Source organism: Bubalus kerabau, chromosome 13, assembly GCF_029407905.1.
Source record: "Bubalus kerabau isolate K-KA32 ecotype Philippines breed swamp buffalo chromosome 13, PCC_UOA_SB_1v2, whole genome shotgun sequence".
NCBI classification, from domain to species: domain Eukaryota; kingdom Metazoa; phylum Chordata; class Mammalia; order Artiodactyla; family Bovidae; genus Bubalus; species Bubalus kerabau.
The window spans coordinates 68,892,954-68,901,485 of NC_073636.1; the positions used below are offsets into that span (position 1 = coordinate 68,892,954).

The window sequence follows — 8,532 nt, forward strand, 5'->3', positions numbered from 1 at the left end:
CTTGGCAGGTGGATTCTTTACCACTGAGCCCCCTGGGAAGCCACGGGTGTAATATAGTGATTCACAGTTGAAGGTTATACTCCATTTATAGATGTAAAATATTTGCTATATTCTCTGTGTTGTACATTATAACCTTGTAGCTTTTTTTGGGTGTGTGCCTAATAGTTTGTACCTCCTAATTTTCTTCCTTTGTATTACCCCTCCTCTCTTCCCTCTCCCCACTGGTAACCACTAGTTTATAAAGATGATATCTGAGTCGCCTTCTTTTTTGTTATATTCACTAATTGGTTGTATTTTTTAGATTCCACATATAAGTGAGACCATACAGTGTTTGTCTTTCTTGGTCTCACTTATTTCGCTTAGCATGATGGCCTCCAAGTCCATCCGTGTGGCTGCAAGTGGAACATTTTGATTCTTTTATATGGTTGAGTAGTATTTATATATGTGTGTGTGTATGTATATATATATATATATATATATATATATATGAGTATATATATCACATTTTCTTTATCCATTCATCCATCGATGGACACTTAGATTGCTTTCACAGCCTTACTTTAGAGAAAATAAAATGCAAGACTTTCACCACTAACCTCAACCCTGTGTACTCACTCATTTTATCAATCACATGAAAAAAACAACACCATTGTCTTCATTCCATCATCAGCTTCTTTTTCCTAGATTACATATCTGCTGCTGCTGCTGCTAAGTTGCTTCAGTTGTGTCCAACTCTGTGTGACCCCATAGACAGCAGCCCACCAGGCTCCCTCGTCCCTGGGATTCTCCAGGCAAGAACACTGGAGTGGGTTGCCATTTCCTTCTCCAGTGCATGAAAGTGAAAAGTGAAAGGGAAGTCACTCGTGTCCCACTCTTCGTGACCCCATGGACTGCAACCTACCAGGCTCTTCTGTCCATAGGATTTTCCAGGCAAGAGTACTGGAGTGGGGTGCCATTGCCTTCTCTGGGACTACATATCTACACACCTACATTCAATATCTGATAAGATGGGAGAGCCCAAAGAAAGATGGAAAACAGTTCTGAGGGAAAGTTATGCATGGGAGGATCCATTGTGGTTCTGTATCTTGTGAAAATGCCTGTGATTCTTTGTACACTTTTGTACATCGTCACAACTGCTCTGTTATTACATCAGATTAGCCATCTCTCCAGTTTCCAGATCACGTGGACTAAAGACTCATAAGGGACCGAAGACGCCCTGGGTCCCAAATGTCTTACTCCACTTTTCCCGAACACAACAGGGAAGGAGGGGGCATAATATCAGGCTGAATGTTTAGCCTTGAAATAGATGAAAATACACCTCCTCTTAATGTGATGAGCAATGTGGTTATCCTGTTAGGTGAATAACAGGTTCCCTCATCCTCATTTTTCTCCCTGTTTTATATTTATTAAAGTCATACATGCTTGGTAATTGTAGGGAAAACTTGACCCCTGAAAACAATGAAGATTAGTTGAACTCTCCACCCCTCTGCCACCTGCCAGAAAAGCAACCACATAGGAGGAGCATAAAAACCCCCAGTAACATGCTACTTTAATTCTTACTTTGGTGTACATTTTAATAGTCTTTTAGTTGTCTTTAAAACCTTTTAAAGCCATTGTTAGTTCCGATGTTCACTTTTTATTTTTTAATTTATTTTTGGCTGTGCTGGGTCTTGGTTGCTGAGCAGTGTTTTTCTCTAGTCGTGGAGAGCGGGGGCTGCTCTCCAGTTGCCTCGTACATGCTTCTCATTGTGGTGATTTCTCTTGCTGTGGATCAGTCTCTAGGGTGCTGGGCTTCAGTAGTTGTGGCTCCCAGGCTCTAGAGCACACGCTCAGTAGTTGTCGTGCACAGGCCCTGTTGCTCTGCAGCGTGTGGGACCCTTCAGAACCAAGGATCGAACCTGTGTCTCCTGCATTGCCAGGCAGACTCTGTACTGCTGATCCACCAGGGAAGCCCTGCTCTTTACTTTCAAATCTTTAAATATTTGACTCATAGGCTATCTAGATGTATGGTGCCAAAGGAAAGTAAAAAGATATTTAATTGCCTAAATGAGTCCAAATAGGATTTTTTTTTTCTTTTTCTAAGTTTGGTAGGTTTTGTGTTTGTTCAGGAAGTCTGCATATTGGGATCTTATCTGACTCTGTAATCATCTGATCACACTAAATATTGTTGCCTTAGGCAATACACTCTGCACAGGTGTTCACCTCCACATGCTGTCAGCTTAAGACAAAAACGGTATCCACACAAGAGAAACAAGGTTCATCAAGTAAGATTAGATGTTTCGACTAGACATCAAGGTGAGCACACACATATATCTCCTCTTAAACTCTTTTTAAACTCTCTACTCCACTTTTGGCCAAATCCTCATTCGAGAAATAACAAAGGGAAGGAGTGGGCAGGGGAGAGCTGAAAACTAGGAAATGGCCCAATACAACTTTGGGAGCCTGAGAAAGCGTGGGTAGACGTAGAACAGAAGGCATTAGACTGAGAAATACACCAGGGGATCAACTTATAACTCTTTCTAGGAAAGGGCATTCACATCACAAGTGACATACAGGGATTCTAATGGAATCTTACACACTTACCTGGAGGAGTAAGACTTGCATGCATGGACAGGCCACGTGGAAGAGGGTGACCTCCTTTTTTCATAATTAAATTTATTTATTTCTAATTGATGGATAATTGCTTCACTGTATTGTTTCGGTTTCTGCCAAACATCAGTATGAATCAGACATAGGTATTCCTATGTCCCCTCCCTCTGGAACCTCCTTCCCATCTTCCTCTCCATTCTACCCCTGTAGGTTGTTACAGAGCCTCAGTCTGAGTTTCTTGAGTCATAGAGCAAATTCTTATTAGCTATCTAGTTTACATATGGTAATGTATGTTTCTATGTTACTCTCTCCATACCCCACCCTCTCTTTCCTCCCCACCCCGTGTCCATAAGTCTGTTCTCTAAGTCTGTGGAAGATGACCTCCTAAATTTGGGCTTCACTTGAACTTTAAGGAGCAGATCATTTGTGCCAGTAGCGCTTTGAGAGCCCAGGATTAGTGTGGTCGTCACATGAAGAAGAAAGGGGCCACAGTGGTGAGAACTTATGCATCATGGAAAGATTTGGGTGGATACCCTGAGGAAAATCCTCAAGTTTTCCTAATTAGCCATAGGAGGTGCAGAAGGTAAAGGAAGCTCCCCTGGTGGCACCTTGGCTCTGCGACTTGCACTGAAAAAGATCAGAAGCTTCTGAACCAGGGGCACTGGGAAGACCTAGCATCAAGTAGCTGCCACATCAAAGAAAGTCCCCCCGGGGGATTATAGAGGCATTTCCTCCAAGTGTCAAGCAGTAGCACCAGGAAGGAGCCTGGGCATTGCCAAAGTTTACACTGGAGTAGAGGCTGTGCCAAATTAAAAGTGAATGCAAAACAAAGAGCTGAGAACAACAACAGCTTCACCAGGCATGGAAAGAATTGCTGCAGAGATAAATATTCCTGTGAACACCGCTCACAGCTCAGGCTTCCTCCCAACTCCCCTCCGGCTGCTCGATAACAATGAGAGTGTTATAAATTTACACCGAAGAAGCCCTCCAGTTGGAGATCTGTGAAGCCAAGAACAACCAAAGGGAACCAGAAGGGGAAGCAAAGACAATTTACTCAAAATGTTTATGGAAAAACACCAGCCCTGCTTACATATCCCATGGCTTAAAGATGAATATCTAAAGCGGCACCATCAGCTCTGTGAAACATTTCAAATTACAAAAGATTGAGAAAATGCATGCAATATGCAAGGGATGGAAGAAACAAAGACAACATTGAGAATGTCTTCTTGTGTTTTTAATACTATGGAAGAAATGGGGTCTCTGAAAACAGGGGTGAGAAGGGAAATAATAATAAGATTTAAGTGAAAACAGACATGGGCAAAATGTAGGTGGTGTAAAAAAGAAAATTATATTACCTAAGAGAGAGGGATATAAGAACAGACTTCAGTATCTGTTCTAGAAATCCTAAAATGAAAAGCAGCTCTGCAAGGGTTAAATATGTGCATGTATGCGAAATCGCTCAGTCATGTCAGATTCTTTGCCATGTGGAGATGTGGAGCTTGATCTAAATTGATCAAGAGTGACTGGAGTGGGGACTTCCCTGGTGGTCCAATGGTTAAGAACCTGAGCTTCCAGAGCAGGGGGCACAGGTTTGATCCCTGGAGGGGGAACTACGATCTCTCATGCTGCATGGTGCAGCCAAAAAAATAAATACAAATAAATTTGAAAAAAAAAAAGTGTTATTAGAGTGGAGACCCCGGTTCAATTCCTGGGTTGGGAAGCTCTGTTGGAGAAGGGATAGGCTACCCACTCCAGTATTCTTAGACTTCCCTTATGGCTCAGCTGGTAAAGAATCCACCTGCAATGTGGGAGACCTGGGTTTGATCTCTGGGTTGGGAAGATCCCCTGGAGCAGGGAAAGGCTACCCACTCCAGTATCCTGGCCTGGAGAATTCCAAGGACTCTATAGTCCGTGGAGTCACAAAGAGTTGGACACGACTGAGCAACTTTCACTTTCACTTCCGAGTGGGGAGGAAAGAGCCAAAACAAGGATGGTGATGAGAAAGAAGAAGTGAGGAGTAGGAGACAGGAGATGGAACAGATCTAATTTGTTCCTGAAAAAGATCCAGGAAGAAAAAGGAGAAAGCAGTAATCAGAGATAAAATAGAAGAGACATTTCTGAGCCAAAGAAGAGAAATGAATTTTTTGGAAAAGCCATAGTGTGAGCCTGAGTGAAATACCTAAATATGTTTGGTAATTTTGCTTTTATCTTAAAGGAAAAAGGAAGAGAGAATGAAGTGAACATTTCCTTATCTTAAGGAAAAAGGAAGAGAGAATGAAGTGAACATAAGAAGGGGTGTGTGTTAAGTAGCTTCAGTTTTGTCCAACTCTTTGCAACCCTATGCACAGTAGCCTGCCAGGCTCCTCTGTCCATGGGATTCTCCAGGCAAGAATACTGGAGTGTGTTGCTGTGGCCTCCTCTAGGGGATTTTCCCAACCCAGAAATCGAGCCTGAGCCTGGCAGGCAGGTTCTTCAGCACTAGTGCCACCTGGGAAGCCCCTAAGAATGGGAAGGTTTGCTAAATGGAAAGAATGAGAAATCCAGCCAGCTTTGGACTTCTTTTCTGCCACCAGAAATGTTAGGGGGAAAATGGAGTAAAGTCTGTATTGCTTTGATGTTAAGAAAGCTGTGACACAGGACTTCTAAACTCAGCCCAGATTCTGGTCATATATAAAAATAAGAAAAGAAAATAAAAAAGGAAGAGAGGGGGAGAGATTGATTCTAATTGAGACCTGGATACCATTTCTGTTACTTCCAATCCATTCTCCAAGCAGCCAGATTGATCTTAAAATGTGTACCAGATCATGTCGCTTCTCTTTCCCATCAATGCTAAAACAAAACAAAACAAAAATCAAAATACCCATAAAATCTGCCACTGACTAACTATCCAGTTTCACCTGTAGCCACAGTTTCCTTTGCTCCCTGTCCTACAGCCACCCTGGCTCCTTCTCATTCCCAAATGTGCCAGTCAGCTCTTTCTCACTAGATGGTTTTCCTGGATATTATTCACTCTGCCCAGATTCTGCTGCCTCCAGTATTCCCCCTACTAACTTCTATTCATCCTTCAGGTTTCATATACATGCCACTGCTTCAGAGTTGCCTTTCCTTGGCTCCCAGTTTAAATTAAGTGAAAGTGAATGCTAGTGGTTCACTTCTTGTCTGACTGATTTGCAACCCCATGGACTGTAGCCCGCCAGGTTTCTCTGTCCATGGAATTCTCCAGGCAAGAATACTGGAGTGGGTAGCCATTCCCTTCTCCAGGGGATCTTCCCTATCCAGGGATCGAACCTGGGACTCCTGCATTGCAGGCAGATTCTTTACTGTCTGAGCCACTGAAGAAGCCTAGTTTAAACTAGCTTACCTCATAAAATTCCATCTCTTAGGACTACATTTTTTTTTTCTATTATGATAAAGTTCACATCCCAAAAGGAAACAGTGTACCCAATAGGCAGTTACTACCCATTGCCCCTCCTCTTGGACCCTGACAACCACCTGTTGTGTTCTGTCTCTATCAATTTATCTATTCTGGATATTTTCTATAAATGGAATCATATAGTTTGTAATTGTTTGTGACTTTTTTTTTTCACTTAGCATGGCATTTTCAGGTTCATTCAGGTTGCAGCGTGCATCAGTACTTAATTCCTTTCTCAAGGCTGAATACTGTATTGTTTGTATCAATATGGGCTGTGATGTGTTTGTCATTCATCCTCTGATGGGCGTTTGGGTTGTTTCCACCTTTGGGTATTGTAGATAGGGTTGCTATGAACATTCATGTATGATATAAGCACCTGATTGAGTCTGTTACAAGCTGAATGATTGTGTTCATGATGTGATGATATTAGGAGATGGGGCTTTTGGGAGATAACTAGATTTAGGCTAGGTCATGAGGGCGGGGCTCGCTTTATGGGACTAGTGCCCTTAGAATAAGAGGAAGAGCCACAGAGCTTCCTCCTGCCCTGTGTGGTCACTGTGAGAATGCAGCCATCCGCAAGCCAGGAGGAGAGAGCTTACAAGAACCTGACCAGGCTGCATCCTGATCTCAGAATTCCAGCTTCTAGAACTGTGAGAAATATGCTTCCATTTTTGAAGGCACCCCATCTTTGGTATTTTGTTATGGTAGCCCTAAGGGCTTCCCTGGTGGCTCATATGGTAAAGCATCTGCCTGCAATGCGAGAGACCCGGATTCGATCCCTGGGTCCGTAATATCTCCTGGAGAAGGGAATGGCAACCCGCTCCAGGATTCTTGCCTGGAGAATTCTGTGGACAAAGGAGCCTGGCAGGCTACAGTCCATGGGGTTGCAAAGAGTCAGACATGACTGAGCTACTTACACTTTACTATGGTAGCCCTAGCTGACTAAGACAGACTCTGCTTTCATTTCTTTGGAGGGCCCATGCTCTTTTAATCTGTTGCTCATATTCATATCCTTAGTGCAATTCCTGTTTGTATTATTCTTTCTTTAGTATATGCTTATCTATTCTATGGGCTTCCCTGGTGGCTCAGATGGTAAAGAATCTTGCCTGCAAGGCAGGAGACCTAGATTTGATTCCTGGATCAGGAAGATCCCCTGGAGAAGGGAATGGCAACCCCTCCAGTATTCTTGCCTGGAGAATTCCATGGACAGAGGAGCCTGGGGGGCTACAGTCCATGGGGTCGCAGTCAGACACGACTGAGTGACTAACACTGACTGACTAGCCACACAATATATCAAACCCTTTGGGTGCTCGGAACTTTTGTGCTCTTTGCCACTGTAGCGCCTGGTGCGAACCTGATCCACAAGAAGTACCTGATAAATGTGTGTGAACAGATGAGCGAATGAGGAAGTAAGTTGCCCAGATTGATGCATAAGCTGATAGAACTTGAGAGTAGAGTGTTGAGGAATCTGGAAAGAGACCAGTTTTATTTATGTGGCTCAAAAGCAGCCTTTCACTGTCATGAAAAAGCTGTCCCTCTCCAGTGACCAGGAATTATTTTATTGGGCACATTCCAAACTCTAAAACCTTTAGAAGTCATAAATTTAGGGGGAAAAAAGTTTTGGTTATATTTCGCCTGTTCTACTATAGCCTCAGTTTGGTTCTGTTCACAGCAAAGACCCAGATTTTTGCTAAGAACTCCAGCTAGGGGACTCCCAAGGAACCACAGGCCACAGCCCAAACTTTTCTCTCTGGATCTTTTCAGAGGATCAGATGAACGTGGATGGCATACAAGGCTGATCATGCTGGTCGTTGAGATTCTGGTGGCTGAAGTTGAGTTTGGTTTCCATTGGATCTCTTGATGGCTTCTCAATGTTCTGTGTGTCTGAGCTATTTGTCATGCCTGTTACAATCTGTGCTGTCCCAGAGCAAGCATGCTGTGGGAATTGAGGGATGTATTAATATGTAGCAGCTTGGGCACCTTTACCCCCCACTCAATGTCTCTGATGCCATGCTCTTGGGTCCACTTTTGTTTGTCTACCTCTATCTATAAATCTTGTCTGTGTCTTTCTATTTTGACTTTGCTTTTCTGCGTTCTCTATTTGTCTCTTCTTCCCACCTCTCTTGCTCTTTCTCCATCTCTCCCTGTCCTTGTTTGTCTCTCCTAAGGGACGGAAGCATGTACCCCATGCACCACGTGTCTATCTTGCTCTTCCCTTCAGGATGGCTGTGTTCCCTTTCAATAAACTCCTTCCTGTCTCCAAGTGGCTGGTCCTATCTCCTCTGCCATCAGAGGGGACGGGAACTGGCTGCAATGAATGTGAGGAAGTCTTTATAATGAACAGGATCTCTCTGCTGTTTACACAAACACTTTTGGCAGCACAGGGAAGGCAAGCAGACCATTTTGCAATTAAGTGTAATTAAACATGGGGGAGTGAGTAGAAGAGAGGGGGTGGGGGCTAAGTTATAGGATGAGGGGTGCTGGGAGCCAGCAGATTAACACACGGGGGACATGGCAAACCACTCCAGGAT

General features: G+C 43.5%; 1 long non-coding RNA gene across 1 annotated transcript; it reads left to right on the plus strand.

Annotated features, from left to right (window-relative positions):
* Positions 1-6,540: 6,540 nt before the first annotated feature.
* LOC129625089 (uncharacterized) lies at positions 6,541-8,164 on the plus strand. Its single transcript, XR_008701253.1, has 3 exons — positions 6,541-6,651; positions 7,342-7,410; positions 7,674-8,164. It is a non-coding gene; the product is annotated as an uncharacterized LOC129625089 (long non-coding RNA).
* Positions 8,165-8,532: the final 368 nt, after the last annotated feature.